This window comes from Pseudophryne corroboree, chromosome 2 (genome assembly GCF_028390025.1).
Source record: "Pseudophryne corroboree isolate aPseCor3 chromosome 2, aPseCor3.hap2, whole genome shotgun sequence".
Classification (NCBI taxonomy): Eukaryota; Metazoa; Chordata; class Amphibia; order Anura; family Myobatrachidae; genus Pseudophryne; species Pseudophryne corroboree.
In genome coordinates, this window is record NC_086445.1 from 3,909,391 (window position 1) to 3,930,037 (window position 20,647).

Below are 20,647 nucleotides of genomic sequence, written 5' to 3' on the forward strand. Positions count from 1 at the left end.
TAGTGCATAATTTTAAACACATTATTAATTTCCTGTTACTACCCTTCTTCCCCTTTTTCAGGACTACGATTGGATCCCTGGGTATGTTGGATTGTAGGTCACTCTTTTGTATTCTGGACGCAAGTTTTGTTTCTTTGGGGAGAGCCCTGGTGATTGCAGGAGCAGACAAGGTGCGGTGGTTTAGTCTCAGGGGTATGCAGTGGCATTCTTCTAGACCTCGATTGTTACGGCTAGCTCATCGTTTTGGAGTTCCGCAGGTTATGGTGGTGCACTTAGGTGGTAACAATTTAGGACAGGGTTCCACTATTGAGCTGTGGTGCTCCACGGTTGATGATTTGTCAGTGGTCTTGGGAGCTTGGCCTGCGTGCAATATAGTCTGGTCTCACATTATTCCACCTCAGGCCTGGCATGGTGTTAGACATTTACCCGCAATTAATGAGGCTCAACAGAAGTTAAATGCTGCACTAGCAAAGTTTATGTTAGCAAATGCGGGGGGAATAGTTCCCCATTTAGGAATTCATATCCACTTCAAAAATCTATGCCGGGCGGACGGAGTGCATTTGTCAGAGGAAGGTTTATTGTTGTTTGAGGATCTGTTTAGGGTGGTGGATTTCTTTAACTCATATGGTGGCGGTGCGGCGGTTGCTGCCGGTCAGAACTTTGCTGTGGCGGGAAAGAACGGCAGTTTCACCAGTCCATGTGCAATTGGTTATTTGAGTTGCGCTTCCCTTATTGGACATTGGTTAGTCATACCACCCTGATGGGGGGCAGTATCACCACCTGACAGGTGGGTAGTCCAGTCCAGGCTGCGACGATACCTTTTGTTTGATTGTACTGTTTGTTATGTGGGCACACTGGGTGATCTACTTGTGCAATGCTTGTGTTATTGTTGCGGACTGAGCATTGCAGACTGGGGATTTCCGGACGTCCTTTCTTTGCCACCATACAACTTTAATACAAATAAATGAATGCCTTAAATTAATTTGCTAACAGTTTCTCTGCCAAATCTACGTCTTCGTGTCTTCATTTTACTTAGAGTTTAGGTAAATTGATTGACGCACCACTGACACCCATCAACCGATAGAAGGTTTATAGTCTGGGATTTAGGTCATTTAATGGACTTATCTGTAGCCGGCAGCCTTGTGCAGGAAGTGCGGCAACTGGGGCGGGAACTGCTGCTGACATCTGACACGCCAATACTATGGTGTTTGCCCACCTGATGAAGGCAGCATAGTCTGGGAAATGGGTCATGTAATTTACTTATCTGTGGCCGGCAGCCTTGTGCAGGAAGTGCAGCAACTGGGGAGGGAACTGCTGCTGACATCTGACACACAGACGTTATACAGCCAGTGATACACTACTCTCACCTGATGAAGGCAGCATAGTCTGGGATTTGGGTTATGTAATGTACTTACAGTATCTGTAGCCAGAAGCCTTGTGTTAGAACAGGGGTGGGGAACCTTTTTTCTACCTAGGGCCATTTGGATATTTCTAAAATCCTTTGGGGGCCATTCCAAAATTATCAACGTAAAAATTACCTTTGCCCCCGGTCATTATGCCCCTTAGAGCTACTGAGTGCGCGTGCCAAAAAATGGGTTTGGCCAATTAAAATGGGACGTGATACACATATGCCCCAATAGAGCAGTGCCAGGTACACATATGCCGCCACAGTGCCAGATACACATTACCCCACAGTGCCAGATACACAAATGCCCCACAGTGCCAGTTACACATTGCCCCACAGTACCAGATACACAATGCCCCACAGTGCCAGATACACATTGCCCCCACAGTGCCAGATACACATTGCCCCCACAGTGCCAGATACACATTGCCCCCAATAGTGCAGTGCCAGGTACACATATGCTGCCACAGTGTCAGATACACATTACCCCACAGTGCCAGATACACATTACCCCACAGTGCCAGATAGACTAATGCCCCACAGTGCCAGATACACATTGCCCCTAGAGTGCCAGATACACATTGCCCACAGTGCCAGATACACATTGCCTACAGTGCCAGATACACATTGCCCCACAGTGCCAGATACACATTGCCCCCAGAGTGACAGATACACATTACCCCACAGTGCCAGATATACATTGCACCACAGTGCCAAATACACATTGCCCCACAGTGCCAGATACACATTGCCCCACAGTGCTAGATACACATTGCCCCACAGTGTCAGATATACATTGCACCACAGTGTCAGATACACATATGCCCCACAGTGCCAGATACACATTGCCCCACAGTGCCAGATACACAAATGCCCCACAGTGCCAGATACACATTGCCCCTCAGTGCCAGATACACATTGCCCCACAGTGCCAGATACACATTGCCCCACAGTGCCAGATACACATTGCCTCACAGTGTCAGATATACATTGCCCCACAGTGCCAGATACACGTTGCCCCACAGTGCCAGATACACATTGCCCCACAGTGCCAGATACACAAATGCCCCACAGTGCCAGATACACATTGCCCCACAGTGCCAGATACACAAATGCCCCACAGTGCCAGATACACATTGCCCCACAGCGCCAGATACACAAATGCCCCACAGTGCCAGATACACATTGCCCACAGTGCCAGATACACAAATGCCCCACAGTGCCAGATACACATTGTCCCACAGTGCCAGATACACATTGTTCCACAATGCCAGATACACATTGCCTCACAGTGCCAGATACACATTGCACCACAGTGCCAGATACACAAATGCCCCACAGTGCCAGATACACATTGTTCCACAATGCCAGATACACATTGCCCCACAGTGCCAGATATACATTGCCCCACAGTGCCAGATACACAAATGCCCCTCAGTGCCAGATACACATTGCCCCACAGTGCCAGATACACATTGCCCCACAGTGCCAGATACACATTGCCCCACAGTGTCACATATACATTGCACCACAGTGCCAGATACACAAATGCCCCACAGTGCCAGATACACATTGCCCCACAGTGCCAGATACACAAATGCCCCACGGTGCCAGATACACATTGCCCCACAGTGCCAGATACACAAATGCCCCACAGTGCCAGATACACATTGTTCCACAATGCCAGATACACATTGCCTCACAGTGCCAGATACACATTGCCCCACAGTGCCAGATACACAAATGCCCCACAGTGCCAGATACACATTGTTCCACAATGCCAGATACACATTGCCCCACAGTGCCAGATATACATTGCCCCAGAGTGCCAGATACACATTGCCCCACAGTGCCAGATACACATTGCCCCACAGTGCCAGATACACATTGCCCCACAGTGCCAGATACACATTGCCCCCAGAGTGACAGATACACATTACCCCACAGTGCCAGATACACATTGCCCCACAGTGCCAGATACACATTGCCTCACAGTGCCAGATACACATTGCCTCACAGTTCCAGATACACAAATGCCCCACAGTGCCAGATATACATTGCCCCACAGTGCCAGATACACATTGCCCCACAGTGCCAGATACACATTGTTCCACAATGCCAGATACACATTGCCTCACAGTGCCAGATATACATTGCCCCACAGTGCCAGATACACATTGCCCCACAGTGCCAGATACACATTGCCCCACAGTGCCAGATACACATTGCCCCACAGTGCCAGATACACATTGCCCCACAGTGCCAGATACACATTGCCCCACAGTGTCAGATATACATTGCCTCACAGTGCCAGATACACATTGCCCCACAGTGCCAGATACACATTGCCCCACAGTGTCAGATATACATTGCACCACAGTGCCAGATACACATTGCCCCACAGTGTCAGTTATACATTGCCCCACAGTGCCAGATACACATTGCCCCACAGTGTCAGATATACATTGCCCCACAGTGTCAGATATACATTGCCCCACAGTGCCAGATATACATTAAACCACAGTGCCAGATACACAAATGCCCCACAGTGCCAGATACACATTGCCCCACAGTGCCAGATACACAAATGCCCCACAGTGCCAGATACACATTGCCCCACAGTGCCAGATATACATTGCACCACACATGCCCCGTACCCCACTGTGCTGCTCACCACTGCTGTGTGTCAGGGTAGGCGAGCGCAAAGTGCGCCTCTCCTTCCCCTTAGTGCTCAGTCTGGTGGCGGCGTGTCTCAGCTGTCAGGGACCAGGCAGGGAGGAGAGCGCAGCTACATTGGGTGGCGGCGGCGTGTAGGACCTCAAACCAGCTGACGGTTCATGAGCCAATCAGAGCTCATGGACCAGCAGCGGCAGTTCCTGATTGGCTCCCGGTCCACAAGCTCTGATTGGCTCACGAACCGGCAGCTGGTTTGAGATCCTAACCACCGCTGCTGCCGAACATAGCTGCGCTCTCCTCCCTGCCCTGACAGCTGACACACAGCAGCAGGCTGGAACAAATGGCTTTGCGGGCCTTACAAAGCCCGCGGGCCGGAGGCTCCCCACCCCTGTTTTAGAAGAAGACAATGTATAGAAGTGACTGTGGAGGAAACTGCTGCTGACATCTGACAGACTGACACACAGATGTTATACCAGCCAGTGCTGATTTACTTTCAACCGGTGAAGGTAGCATAGTCTGGGATATGGGTCATGTAATGTACATATCTGTAGCCGGCAGCCTGTGCAGGAAGCTGATAACTGATAGCAGCAACTGAGGAGGACACTGCTGCTGACATCTGACACCCAGATATTATACCAGCCAGTGCTACCTATGTCACTCTCTCCTTATGATGGCTACATACAGTAGTCTGGGATATGGGTCATGTAATATTCATATCTGTAGCTGGCAGCCTTGTGCAAGAAGCTGATAACTGATGGCAGTGATTGAGGAAGATAATGCTGCTGCCATCTGACACTCAGATGTTATATCATATACTTTCCCATTGCTGTCACCTGATGAAGGCAGCTCAGTCTGGGAGTTTGGTCATGTAATGCATTTATGTGATTTCTCATTGATGATCCCTACATCTCTGAATTACCCCACAAACATCCCCTGCTGTGTATTCAGTGTATGTGATTTCTCATTGATGATCCCTACATCTCTGAATTACCCCACAAACATCCCCAGCTGTGTATTCAGTGTATGTGATTTCTCATTGATGATCCCTACATCTCTGAATTACCCCACAAACATCCCCAGCTGTGTATTCAGTGGGGGAAATTTACTAAGCTCCCGATTTTGACCGAGATGCCGTTTTTTCATCAAAGTGTCATCTCGGTAATTTACTAAACACTAATCACGGCAGAGATGAGGGCATTCGTAATTTTTTGCAAGTCCAAGTAAAAAATTACGAATGAATACACCATCGGTCAAAACGCGGCTGTTTAAGTATGAATCTCGGTCATTTACTAAGAAGTGCAAAGCAAAAAACAAACAAACACTGCCGTGAAAAATTACAACTCGTAAAAAAGTGCTAAAAAAAAACAGACCTTTTTTTTTTATTCGTGATTGGATAGGCATGCACGGATCCATGAGATCCGTGCATGTATATCAGTGGGAAGGGGTGGTAAAGTGCTTATTTTTTCAAAAAAAATTGCGTGGGGTCCCCCCTCCTAAGCATAACCAGCCTCGGGCTCTTTGAGCCGATCCTGGTTGCAGAAATATGGGAAAAAAAATGACAGGGGTTCCCCCATATTTAAGCAACCAGCATCGGGCTCTGCGCCTGGTCCTGGTCCCAAAAATACGGGGGACAAAAAGAGTAGGGGTCCCCCGTATTTTTAAAACCAGCACCGGGCTCCACTAGCTGGACAGATAATGCCACAGCCGGGGGTCACTTTTATATAGTGCCCTGCGGCCGTGGCATCAAAAATCCAACTAGTCACTCCTGGCCGGGGTACCCTGGGGGAGTGGGGACCCCTTCAATCAAGGGGTCCCCCCCCCCCAGCCACCCAAGGGCCAGGGGTGAAGCCCGAGGCTGTCCCCCCCCATCCAATGGGCTGCGGATGGGGAGGCTGATAGCCTTTGTTGTAAAAGAAAAGATATTGTTTTTAGTAGCAGTACTACAAGGCCCAGCAAGCCTCCCCCGCATGCTGGTACTTGGAGAACCACAAGTACCAGCATGCGACGGAAAAACGGGCCCGCTGGTACCTGTAGTACTACTACTAAAAAAATACCCAAAAAAAGACAAGACACACACACCGTGAAAGTATAATTTTATTACATACATACACACATACATACATACTTACCTTAAGTTCCCACGCAGGTCGGTCCTCTTCTCCAGTAGAATCCAAGGGGTACCTGTTGAAGAAATTAAACTCACGAGATCCAGGGGTCCAGGCTCCTCGGGAAATCCAGGGGTAATCCACGTACTTGAAAAAAAAAAAAAAACGGTGTCCCAACCACGAACTGAAAGGGGACCCATGTTTGCACATGGGTCACCTTTCCACGAATGCCAGAAACCCACTTTGACTTCTGTCTAAGTGGGTTTCTTCAGCCAATCAGGGAGCGCCACGTTGTAGCACTCTCCTGATCAGCTGTGTGCTCCTGTCCTCACTGACAGGCAGCACACGGCAGTGTTACAATGTAGCGCCTATGCGCTCCATTGTAACCAATGCTGGGAACTTTCTTGCTCAGCGGTGACGTCACTTTAGGTCAACCGCAGGGCAGAAAGTTCCCATCATTGGTTACAATGTAGCGCATAGGCGCTACATTGTAACACTGCCGTGTGCTGCCTGTCAGTGAGGACAGGAGCACACAGCTTATCAGGAGAGTGCTACAACGTGGCGCTCCCTGATTGGCTGAAGAAACCCACTTAGACAGAAGTCAAAGTGGGTTTCTGGCATTCGTGGAAAGGTGACCCATGTGCAAACATGGGTCCCCTTTCAGTTCGTGGTCGGGACACCGTTTTTTTTTTTTTTTTTTTCAAGTACGTGGATTACCCCTGGATTTCCCGAGGAGCCTGGACCCCTGGATCTCGTGAGTATAATTTCTTCAACAGGTACCCCTTGGATTCTACTGGAGAAGAGGACCGACCTGCGTGGGAACTTAAGGTAAGTATGTATGTATGTATGTGTGTATGTATGTAATAAAATTATACTTTCACGGTGTGTGTGTCTTGTCTTTTTTTGGGTATTTTTTTAGTAGTAGTACTACAGGTACCAGCGGGCCCGTTTTTCCGTCGCATGCTGGTACTTGTGGTTCTCCAAGTACCAGCATGCAGGGGAGGCTTGCTGGGCCTTGTAGTACTGCTACTAAAAACAATATATTTTCTTTTACAACAAAGGCTATCAGCCTCCCCATCCGCAGCCCATTGGATGGGGGGGGACAGCCTCGGGCTTCACCCCTGGCCCTTGGGTGGCTGGGGGGGGGGGTACCCCTTGATTGAAGGGGTCCCCACTCCCCCAGGGTACCCCGGCCAGGAGTGACTAGTTGGATTTTTGATGCCACGGCCGCAGGGCACTATATAAAAGTGACCCCCGGCTGTGGCATTATCTGTCCAGCTAGTGGAGCCCGGTGCTGGTTTTAAAAATACGGGGGACCCCTACTCTTTTTTTCCCCCGTATTTTTGGGACCAGGACCAGGCGCAGAGCCCGATGCTGGTTGCTTAAATATGGGGGAACCCCTGTCATTTTTTTTCCCATATTTCGGCAACCAGGATCGGCTCAAAGAGCCCGAGGCTGGTTATGCTTAGGAGGGGGGACCCCACGCAATTTATTTTAAAAATTTTACAGTGTTTAATTAAAAAAAAAAATAGAACCCCAGCACGGATCGCACAGATCCGGCCGAGATTAATTGTAAAAAAGTCGGCAGTGTTTTGCTAATCACTGCCGTAAAAAACACAAAAAAACCACGAATGACATCGACATCGGAAGAAAAGAAAAACCCGAATACGACAGCTTAGTAAATCCATCGTAACAAATTCAAAAAGTTGCAGTTTTACACTTTCGATGTCATTCGTGATTGAACTTTGACCTGAAACGGGAAAATACGAATCTTAGTAAATTTACCCCAGTGTATGTGATTTCTCATTGATGATCCCTACATCTCTGAATTACCCCACAAACATCCTCAGCTGTGTATTCAGTGTATGTGATTTCTCATTGATGTTCCCTACATATCTGAATTACCCCACAAACATCCCCAGCTGTGTATTCAGTGTATGTGATTTCTCATTGATGATCCCTACATCTCTGAATTACCCCACAAACATCCCCAGCTGTGTATTCAGTGTATGTGATTTCTCATTGATGATCCCTACATCTCTGAATTACCCCACAAACATCCCCAGCTGTGTATTCAGTAGTGATGAGCACCGGAAATTTTTCGGGTTTTGTGTTTTGGTTTTGGGTTCGGTTCCGCGGCCGTGTTTTGGGTTCGCACGCGTTTTGGCAAAACCTCTCCGAATTTTTTTTGTCGGATTCGGGTGTGTTTTGGATTCAGGTGTTTTTTTCAAAAAACCCTAAAAAACAGCTTAAATCATAGAATTTGGGGGTCATTTTGATCCCAAAGTATTATTAACCTCAATAACCATAATTTCCACTCATTTTCAGTCTATTCTGAACACCTCACACCTCACAATATTATTTTCAGTCCTAAAATTTGCACCGAGGTCGCTGGATGACTAAGCTCAGCGACCCAAGTGGCCGACACAAACACCTGGCCCATCTAGGAGTGGCACTGCAGTGTCAGGCAGGATGGCACTTCAAAAAAATTGTCCCCAAACAGCACATGATGCAAAGAAAAAAAGAGGCGCAATGAGGTAGCTGTGTGACTAAGCTAAGCGACCCAAGTGGCCGACACAAACACCTGGCCCATCCAGGAGTGGCACTGCAGTGTCACGCAGGATGGCCCTTCCAAAAAACACCCCCCAAACAGCACATGACGCAAAGAAAAAAAGAGGCGCAATGAGGTAGCTGTGTGACTAAGCTAAGCGACCCTAGTGGCCGACACAAACACCTGGCCCATCTAGGAGTGGCACTGCAGTGTCACGCAGGATGGCCCTTCAAAAAACTACTCCCCAAACAGCACATGACGCAAAGAAGAAAAAAAAGATGCGCAATGAGGTAGCTGTGTGACTAAGATAAGCGACTCTAGTGGCCGACACAAACACCTGGCCCATCTAGGAGTGTCACTGCAGTGTCACGCAGGATGGCCCTTCCAAAAAACACCACCCAAACAGCACATGACGCAAAGAAAAAAAGAGGCGCAATGAGGTAGCTGTGTGACTAAGCTAAGCGACCCTAGTGGCCGACACAAACACCTGGCCCATCTAGGAGTGGCACTGCAGTGTCACGCAGGATGGCCCTTCAAAAAACTACTCCCCAAACAGCACATGACGCAAAGAAGAAAAAAAAAATGCGCAATGAGGTAGCTGTGTGACTAAGATAAGCGACCCTAGTGGCCGACACAAACACCTGGCCAATCTAGGAGTGGCACTGCAGTGTCACGCAGGATGGCCCTTCCAAAAAACACCCCCCAAACAGCACATGACGCAAAGAAAAAAAGAGGCGCAATGAGGTAGCTGTGTGACTAAGATAAGCGACCCAAGTGGCCGACACAAACACCTGGCCCATCTAGGAGTGGCACTGCAGTGTCAAGCAGGATGGCCCTTCCAAAAAACACCCCCCAAACAGCACATGACGCAAAGAAAAAAAGAGGCACAATGAGGTAGCTGTGTGACTAAGCTAAGCGACCCAAGTGGCCGACACAAACACCTGGCCCATCTAGGAGTGGCACTGCAGTGTCACGCAGGATGGCCCTTCAAAAAACTACTCCCCAAACAGCACATGACGCAAAGAAGAAAAAAAAAATGCGCAATGAGGTAGCTGTGTGACTAAGATAAGCGACCCTAGTGGCCGACACAAACACCTGGCCCATCTAGGAGTGGCACTGCAGTGTCACGCAGGATGGCCCTTCCAAAAAACACCCCCCAAACAGCACATGACGCAAAGAAAAAAAGAGGCGCAATGAGGTAGCTGTGTGACTAAGATAAGCGACCCAAGTGGCCGACACAAACACCTGGCCCATCTAGGAGTGGCACTGCAGTGTCACGCAGGATGGCCCTTCCAAAAAACACCCCCCAAACAGCACATGACGCAAAGAAAAAAAGAGGCGCAATGAGGTAGCTGTGTGACTAAGCTAAGCGACCCTAGTGGCCGACACAAACACCTGGCCCATCTAGGAGTGGCACTGCAGTGTCACGCAGGATGGCCCTTCAAAAAACTACTCCCCAAACAGCACATGACGCAAAGAAGAAAAAAAAGATGCGCAATGAGGTAGCTGTGTGACTAAGATAAGCGACCCTAGTGGCCGACACAAACACCTGGCCCATCTAGGAGTGGCACTGCAGTGTCACGCAGGATGGCCCTTCCAAAAAACACCCCCCAAACAGCACATGACGCAAAGAAAAAAAGAGGCGCAATGAGGTAGCTGTGTGACTAAGCTAAGCGACCCTAGTGGCCGACACAAACACCTGGCCCATCTAGGAGTGGCACTGCAGTGTCACGCAGGATGGCCCTTCAAAAAACTACTCCCCAAACAGCACATGACGCAAAGAAGAAAAAAATGATGCGCAATGAGGTAGCTGTGTGACTAAGATAAGCGACCCAAGTGGCCGACACAAACACCTGGCCCATCTAGGAGTGGCACTGCAGTGTCACGCAGGATGGCCCTTCCAAAAACTACTCCCCAAACAGCACATGACGCAAAGAAAAATGAAAGAAAAAAGAGGTGCAAGATGGAATTGTCCTTGGGCTCTCCCACCCACCCTTATGTTGTATAAACAGGACATGCACACTTTAACCAACCCATCATTTCAGTGACAGGGTCTGCCACACGACTGTGACTGAAATGACGGGTTGGTTTGGACCCCCACCAAAAAAGAAGCAATTAATCTCTCCTTGCACAAACTGGCTCTACAGAGGCAAGATGTCCACCTCATCATCATCCTCCGATATATCACCGTGTACATCCCCCTCCTCACAGATTATCAATTCGTCCCCACTGGAATCCACCATCTCAGCTCCCTGTGTACTTTGTGGAGGCAATTGCTGCTGGTGAATGTCTCCACGGAGGAATTGATTATAATTCATTTTAATGAACATCATCTTCTCCACATTTTCTGGATGTAACCTCGTACGCCGATTGCTGACAAGGTGAGCGGCGGCACTAAACACTCTTTCGGAGTACACACTTGTGGGAGGGCAACTTAAGTAGAATAAAGCCAGTTTGTGCAAGGGCCTCCAAATTGCCTCTTTTTCCTGCCAGTATAAGTACGGACTGTCTGACGTGCCTACTTGGATGCGGTCACTCATATAATCCTCCACCATTCTTTCAATGGGGAGAGAATCATATGCAGTGACAGTAGACGACATGTCCGTAATCGTTGTCAGGTCCTTCAGTCCGGACCAGATGTCAGCATCAGCAGTCGCTCCAGACTGCCCTGCATCACCGCCAGCGGGTGGGCTCGGAATTCTGAGCCTTTTCCTCGCACCCCCAGTTGCGGGAGAATGTGAAGGAGGAGATGTTGACAGGTTGCGTTCCGCTTGACTTGACAATTTTGTCACCAGCAGTTCTTTGAACCCCAGCAGACTTGTGTCTGCCGGAAAGAGAGATCCAAGGTAGGATTTAAATCTAGGATCGAGCACGGTGGCCAAAATGTAGTGCTCTGATTTCAACAGATTGACCACCCGTGAATCCTTGTTAAGCGAATTAAGGGCTCCATCCACAAGTCCCACATGCCTAGCGGAATCGCTCTGTGTTAGCTCCTCCTTCAATGTCTCCAGCTTCTTCTGCAAAAGCCTGATGAGGGGAATGACCTGACTCAGGCTGGCAGTGTCTGAACTGACTTCACGTGTGGCAAGTTCAAAAGGTTGCAGAACCTTGCACAACGTTGAAATCATTCTCCACTGCGCTTGAGACAGGTGCATTCCACCTCCTACATCGTGCTCAGTTGTATAGGCTTGAATGGCCTTTTGCTGCTCCTCCAACCTCTGAAGCATATAGAGGGTTGAATTCCACCTCGTTACCACTTCTTGCTTCAGATGATGGCAGGGCAGGTTCAGGCGTTTTTGGTGTTGCTCCAGTCTTCTGTACGTGGTGCCTGTACGCCGAAAGTGTCCCGCAATTCTTCTGGCCACCGACAGCATCTCTTGCACGCCCCTCTCGTTTTTTAAATAATTCTGCACCACCAAATTCAAGGTATGTGCAAAACATGGGACGTGCTGAAATTTGCCCAGATTTAATGCACACACAATATTGCTGGCGTTGTCCGATGCCACAAATCCACAGGAGAGTCCAATTGGGGTAAGCCATTCCGCGATGATCTTCCTCAGTTGCCGTAAGAGGTTTTCAGCTGTGTGCGTATTCTGGAAAGCGGTGATACAAAGCGTAGCCTGCCTAGGAAAGAGTTGGCGTTTGCGAGATGCTGCTACTGGTGCCGCCGCTGCTGTTCTTGCGGCGGGAGTCCATACATCTACCCAGTGGGCTGTCACAGTCATATAGTCCTGAGCCTGCCCTGCTCCACTTGTCCACATGTCCGTGGTTAAGTGGACATTGGGTACAACTGCATTTTTTAGGACACTGGTGAGTCTTTTTCTGAGGTCTGTGTACATTTTCGGTATCGCCTGCCTAGAGAAATGGAACCTAGATGGTATTTGGTACCGGGGACACAGTACCTCCAACAAGTCTCTAGTTGGCTCTGCAGTAATGATGGATACCGGAACCACGTTTCTCACCGCCCAAGGCCTCAGTTATCCGCTTTGCAGCAGGATGACTGCTGTGATATTTCATCTTCCTCGCAAAGGACTGTTGGACAGTCAATTGCTTGGTGGAAGTAGTAAAAGTGGTCTTACGACTTCCCCTCTGGGATGACCATCGACTCCCAGCAGCAACAACAGCAGCGCCAGCAGCAGTAGGCGTTACACGCAAGGATGCATCGGAGGAATCCCAGGCAGGAGAGGACTCGTCAGAATTGCCAGTGACATGGCCTGCAGGACTATTGGCATTCCTGGGGAAGGAGGAAATTGACACTGAAGGAGTTGGTGGGGTGGTTTGCGTGAGCTTGGTTACAAGAGGAAGGGATTTACTGGTCAGTGGACTGCTTCCGCTGTCGCCCAAAGTTTTTGAATTTGTCACTGACTTATGATGAATGCGCTGCAGGTGACGTATAAGGGAGGATGTTCCGAGGTGGTTAACGTCCTTACCCCTACTTATTACAGCTTGACAAAGGCAACACACGGCTTGACAAATGTTGTCCGCATTTCTGTTGAAATACTTCCACACCGAAGAGCTGATTTTTTTGGTATTTTCACCAGGCATGTCAATGGCCCTATTCCTCCCACGGACAACAGGTGTCTCCCCGGGTGCCTGACTTAAACAAACCACCTCACCATCAGAATCCTCCTGGTCAATTTCCTCCCCAGCGCCAGCAACACCCATATCCTCCTCATCCTGGTGTACTTCAACACTGACATCTTCAATCTGACTATCAGGAACTGGACTGCGGGTGCTCCTTCCAGCACTTGCAGGGGGCGTGCAAATGGTGGAAGGCGCATGCTCTTCACGTCCAGTGTTGGGAAGGTCAGGCATCGCAAACGACACAATAGGACTCTCCTTGTGGATTTGTGATTTCGAAGAACGCACAGTTCTTTGCTGTGCTTTTGCCAGCTTGAGTCTTTTCATTTTTCTAGCGAGAGGCTGAGTGCTTCCATCCTCATGTGAAGCTGAACCACTAGCCATGAACATAGGCCAGGGCCTCAGCCGTTCCTTGCCACTCCGTGTGGTAAATGGCATATTGGCAAGTTTACGCTTCTCCTCCGACAATTTTATTTTAGATTTTTGAGTCCTTTTTTTACTGATATTTGGTGTTTTGGATTTTACATGCTCTGTACTATGACATTGGGCATCGGCCTTGGCAGACGACATTGATGGCATTTCATCGTCTCGGCCATGACTAGTGGCAGCAGCTTCAGCACGAGGTGGAAGTCGATCTTGATCTTTCCCTATTTTTGGAACCTCAACATTTTTGTTCTCCATATTTTAATAGGCACAACTAAAAGGCACCTCAGGTAAACAATGGAGATGGATGGATACTAGTATACTTATGGATGGATGAGCGACTGCCGACACAGAGGTAGCTACAGCCGTGGACTACCGTACTGCGTCTGCTGCTAATATAGACTGGATGATAATGATATAAAAAATATATATATATCACTACTGCAGCCGGACAGGTATATATTATATAATGACGGACCTATTGGACACTGTCAGCACTGCAGACTCCTAAAGTAAGCTACTAGTATCAGGAAGATAGAAAAAAAAAAAAAACACAACAGGTAGGTGGTATACAATTATGGATGGACGAGCGACTGCCGACACAGAGGTAGCTACAGCCGTGGACTACCGTACTGCGTCTGCTGCTAATATAGACTGGATGATAATGATATAAAAAATATATATATATCACTACTGCAGCCGGACAGGTATATATTATATAATTACGGACCTGCTGGACACTGTCAGCACTGCAGACTCCTAAAGTAAGCTACTAGTATCAAGAAGATAGAAAAAAAAAACACCACATGTAGGTGGTATACAATTATGGATGGACGAGCGACTGCCGACACAGAGGTAGCTACAGCCGTGGACTACCGTACTGCGTCTGCTGCTAATATAGACTGTATGATAATGATATAAAAAAATATATATATATCACTACTGCAGCCGGACAGGTATATAATATATAATGATGGACCTGCTGGACACTGTCAGCACTGCAGACTCCTAAAGTAAGCTACTAGTATCAAGAAGATAGAAAAAAAAAACCACAACAGGTAGGTGGTATACAATTATGGATGGACGAGCGACTGCCGACACAGAGGTAGCTACAGCCGTGGACTACCGTACTGCGTCTGCTGCTAATATAGACTGGATGATAATGATATAAAAAATATATATATATCACTACTGCAGCCGGACAGGTATATATTATATAATGACGGACCTGCTGGACACTGTCAGCACTGCAGACTCCTAAAGTAAGCTACTAGTATCAAGAAGATAGAAAAAAAAACAACACCACAGGTAGGTGGTATACAATTATGGATGGACGAGCGACTGCCGACACAGAGGTAGCTACAGCCGTGGACTACCGTACTGCGTCTGCTGCTAATATAGACTGGATGATAATGATATAAAAAATATATATATATCACTACTGCAGCCGGACAGGTATATATTATATAATGACGGACCTGCTGGACACTGTCAGCACTGCAGACTCCTAAAGTAAGCTACTAGTATCAAGAAGATAGAAAAAAAAAAACACAACAGGTAGGTGGTATACAATTATGGATGGACGAGCGACTGCCGACACAGAGGTAGCTACAGCCGTGGACTACCGTACTGCGTCTGCTGCTAATATAGACTGGATGATAATGATATAAAAAATATATATATATATCACTACTGCAGCCGGACAGGTATATATTATATAATGACGGACCTGCTGGACACTGTCAGCACTGCAGACTCCTAAAGTAAGCTACTAGTATCAAGAAGATAGAAAAAAAAAACACAACAGGTAGGTGGTATACAATTATGGATGGACGAGCGACTGCCGACACAGAGGTAGCTACAGCCGTGGACTACCGTACTGCGTCTGCTGCTAATATAGACTGGATGATAATGATATAAAAAATATATATATATCACTACTGCAGCCGGACAGGTATATATTATATAATGACGGACCTGCTGGACACTGTCAGCACTGCAGACTCCTAAAGTAAGCTACTAGTATCAAGAAGATAGAAAAAAAACAAAACACAACAGGTAGGTGGTATACAATTATGGATGGACGAGCGACTGCCGACACAGAGGTAGCTACAGCCATGGACTACCGTACTGCGTCTGCTGCTAATATAGACTGGATGATAATGATATAAAAAATATATATATATATCACTACTGCAGCCGGACAGGTATATATTATATAATGACGGACCTGCTGGACACTGTCAGCACTGCAGACTCCTAAAGTAAGCTACTAGTATCAAGAAGATAGAAAGAAAAAAACACACCACAGGTAGGTGGTATACAATTATGGATGGACGAGCGACTGCCGACACAGAGGTAGCTACAGCCGTTGACTACCGTACTGCGTCTGCTGCTAATATAGACTGGATAATAATGATATAAAAAAAAAAATATATATATATATCACTACTGCAGCCGAACAGGTATATATTATATAATGACGGACTTGCTGGACACTGTCAGCAGAATGCGTTTATAGAATAAAAACACCACACGACGAGTGTTTAACTTTTTCAGGCAGACAATCACAATATACTGGTGGTCAGTGGTCACTGGTCAGTCACACTGGCAGTGGCACTCTGGCAGCAAAAGTGTGCACTGTTAAATATATGTACTCCTGCTATAACTGCTCCCCAGTCTCCCCCACAATTAAGCTGTGTGAGCAGTGAGCACTCAGCACAGTCAGATATACATAGATGATGCAGCACACTGAGGCTGAGCACAGATATGGTATACTGTGTCACTGTGTATCGTTTTTTTTCAGGCAGAGAACGGATTATATTAAATAATAATAAAACTGCACTGGTGGTCACTGGTCAGTCACTAGTAAACTCTGCACTCTCTGAGTACTCCTAAGCTCCAGTAAATCAAGTGTCTCACTCTCTATCTATTTCTATTCTAAACGGAGAGGACGCCAGCCACGTCCTCTCCCTATCAATCTCAATGCACGTGTGAAAATGGCGGCAACGCGCGGCTCCTTATATAGAATCCGAGTCTCGCAATAGAATCCGAGCTTCGCGAGAATCCGACAGCGGGATGATGACGTTCGGGCGCGCTCGGGTTAACCGAGCAAGGCGGGAAGATCCGAGTCTGCCTCGGACCCGTGTAAAAAGGCTGAAGTTCAGGGGGGTTCGGATTCCGAGGAACCGAACCCGCTCATCACTAGTATTCAGTGTATGTGATTTCTCATTGATGATCCCTACATCTCTGAATTACCCCACAAACATCCTCAGCTGTGTATTCAGTGTATGTGATTTCTCATTGATGTTCCCTACATCTCTGAATTACCCCACAAACATCCCCAGCTGTGTATTCAGTGTATGTGATTTCTCATTGATGATCCCTACATCTCTGAATTACCCCACAAACATCCCCAGCTGTGTATTCAGTGGGGTATATTTACTAAGCTCCCGATTTTGACCGAGATGCCGTTTTTTCTTCAAAGTGTCATCTCGGTTAATCTCGGTCATTTACTAAACACTAATCACGGCAGTGATGAGGGCATTCGTAATTTTTTGCTAGTTCAGGTAAAAAATTACGAATGAATACACCATCGGTCAAATTACGCCTGTTTAGATATGAATCTCGGTCATTTACTAAGAAGTGCAAAGCAAAAAAACACAAAACACTGCCGTGAAAAATTACAACTCGTAAAAAAGTCCTAAAAAAAAACAGACCTGCTTTTTTTTTCCGTGATTTGAGATGCATGCAGGGATCCATGAGATCCGTGCATGTATATCAGTGGGAAGGGGTGGGAAAGTGCTTATTTTTGCCAAAAAAATTGCGTGGGGTCCCCCCTCCTAAGCATAACCAGCCTCGGGCTCTTTGAGCCGATCCTGGTTGCAGAAATATGGGGGGAAAAATGACAGGGGTTCCCCCATATTTAAGCAACCAGCATCGGGCTCTGCGCCTGGTCCTGGTCCCAAAAATACGGGGGACAAAAAGAGTAGGGGTCCCCCGTATTTTTAAAACCAGCACCGGGCTCCACTAGCTGGACAGATAATGCCACAGCCGGGGGTCACTTTTATACAGCGCCCTGCGGCCGTGGCATCAAAAATCCAACTGGTCACCCCTGGCCGGGGTACCCTGGTGGAGTGGGAACCCCTTCAATCAAGGGGTCCCCCCCCCAGCCACCCAAGGGCCAGGGGTGAAGCCCGAGGCTGTCCCCCCCCATCCAATGGGCTGCGGATGGGAGGGCTGATAGCCTTTGTTGTAAAATAAAAGATATTGTTTTTAGTAGCAGTACTACAAGTCCCAGCAAGCCTCCCCCGCATGCTGGTACTTGGAGAACCACAAGTACCAGCATGCGGCGGAAAAACGGGCCCGCTGGTACCTGTAGTACTACCACTAAAAAAATACCCAAAAAAACACAAGACACACACACCGTGAAAGTATAATTTTATTACATACATACACACATACATACATACTTACCTTATGTTCTCACGCAGGTCGGTCCTCTTCTCCAGTAGAATCCAAGGGCTACCTGTTGAAGAAATTCTACTCACCAGATCCATGGGTCCAGGCTCCTCGGCAAATCCAGGGTTAATCCACGTACTTGAATAAAAAAAAAAAACGGTGTCCCGACCACGAACTGAAAGGGGACCCATGTTTGCACATGGGTCACCTTCCCACGAATGCCAGAAACCCACTTTGACTTCTGTCTAAGTGGGTTTCTTCAGCCAATCAGGGAGTGCCACGTTGTAGCACTCTCCTGATCAGCTGTGTGCTGCTGTCCTCACTGACAGGCGGCACACGGCAGTGTTACAATGTAGCGCCTATGCGCTACATTGTAACCAATGATGGGAACTTTCTGCTCAGCGGTGACGTCACTTTAGGTCAACCGCAGGGCAGAAAGTTCCCATCATTGGTTACAATGTAGCGCATAGGCGCTACATTGTAACACTGCCGTGTGCTGCCTGTCACTCAGTACAGGAGCACACAGCCGATCAGGAGAGTGCTACAACGTGGCACTCCCTGATTGGCTGAAGAAACCCACTTAGACAGAAGTCAAAGTGGGTTTCTGGCATTCGTGGGAAGGTGACCCATGTGCAAACATGGGTCCCCTTTCAGTTCGTGGTCGGGACACCGTTTTTTTTTATTTATTCAAGTACGTGGATTAACCCTGGATTTGCCGAGGAGCCTGGACCCATGGATCTGGTGAGTAGAATTTCTTCAACAGGTAGCCCTTGGATTCTACTGGAGAAGAGGACCGACCTGCGTGAGAACATAAGGTAAGTATGTATGTATGTGTGTATGTATGTAATAAAATTATACTTTCACGGTGTGTGTGTCTTGTGTTTTTTGGGGTATTTTTTTAGTGGTAGTACTACAGGTACCAGCGGGCCCGTTTTTCCGCCGCATGCTGGTACTTGTGGTTCTCCAAGTACCAGCATGCGGGGGAGGCTTGCTGGGACTTGTAGTACTGCTACTAAAAACAATATCTTTTCATTATCACAAATGGCTATCAGCCTCCCCATCCGCAGCCCATTGGATGGGGGGGGACAGCCTCGGGCTTCACCCCTGGCCCTTGGGTGGCTGGGGGGGGGGACCCCTTGATTGAAGGGGTTCCCACTCCCCCAGGGTACCCCGGCCAGGGGTGACTAGTTGGATTTTTGATGCCACGGCCGCAGGGCACTGTATAAAAGTGACCCCCGGCTGTGGCATTATCTGTCCAGCTAGTGGAGCCCGGTGCTGGTTTTAAAAATACGGGGGACCCCTACTCTTTTTGTCCCCCGTATTTTTGGGACCAGGACCAGGCGCAGAGCCCGATGCTGGTTGCTTAAATATGGGGGAACCCCTGTCAATTTTTTCCCCATATTTCTGCAACCAGGATCGGCTCAAAGAGCCCGAGGCTGGTTATGCTTAGGAGGGGGGACCCCACGCATTTTTTTTGGGGATTTTACATTGTTTAATAAAAAAAAAAAAAAATAAGAACCCCAGCACGGATCACACAGATCCGGCCGAGATTGATTGTAAAAAAAGTCGGCAGTGTTTTGCTAATCACTGCCGTAAAAATAGGTAAAAAAAAACGAATGACATCGACATCGGAAGAAAAGAAAAACCCGAATACGACAGCTTAGTAAATCCATCGTAATCAATTCAAAAAGTTGCAGTTTTACACTGTCGATGTCATTCGTGATTGAACTTTGACCTTTTTTCGGAAATTACGAATCTTAGTAAATTTACCCCAGTGTGTGTGATTTCTCATTGATGATCCCTACATCTCTGAATTACCCCACAAACATCCTCAGCTGTGTATTCAGTGTATGTGATTTCTCATTGATGATCCCTACATCTCTGAATTACCCCACAAACATCCCCAGCTGTGTATTCAGTGTATGTGATTTCTCATTGATGATCCCTACATCTCTGAATTACCCCACAAACATCCCCAGCTGTGTATTCAGTGTATGTGATTTCTCATTGATGATCCCTACATCTCTGAATTACCCCACAAACATCCTCAGCTGTGTATTCAGTGTATGTGATTTCTCATTGATGATCCCTACATCTCTGAATTACCCCACAAACATCCTCAGCTGTATATTCAGTGTATGTGATTTCTCATTGATGATCCCTACATCTCTGAATTACCCCACAAACATCCCCAGCTGTGTATTCAGTGTGTGTGATTTCTCATTGATGATCCCTACATCTCTGAATTACCCCACAAACATCCCCAGCTGTGTATTCAGTGTATGTGATTTCTCATTGATGATCCCTACATCTCTGAATTACCCCACAAACATCCCCAGCTGTGTATTCAGTGTATGTGATTTCTCATTGATGATCCCTACATCTCTGAATTACCCCACAAACATCCCCAGCTGTGTATTCAGTGTATGTGATTTCTCATTGATG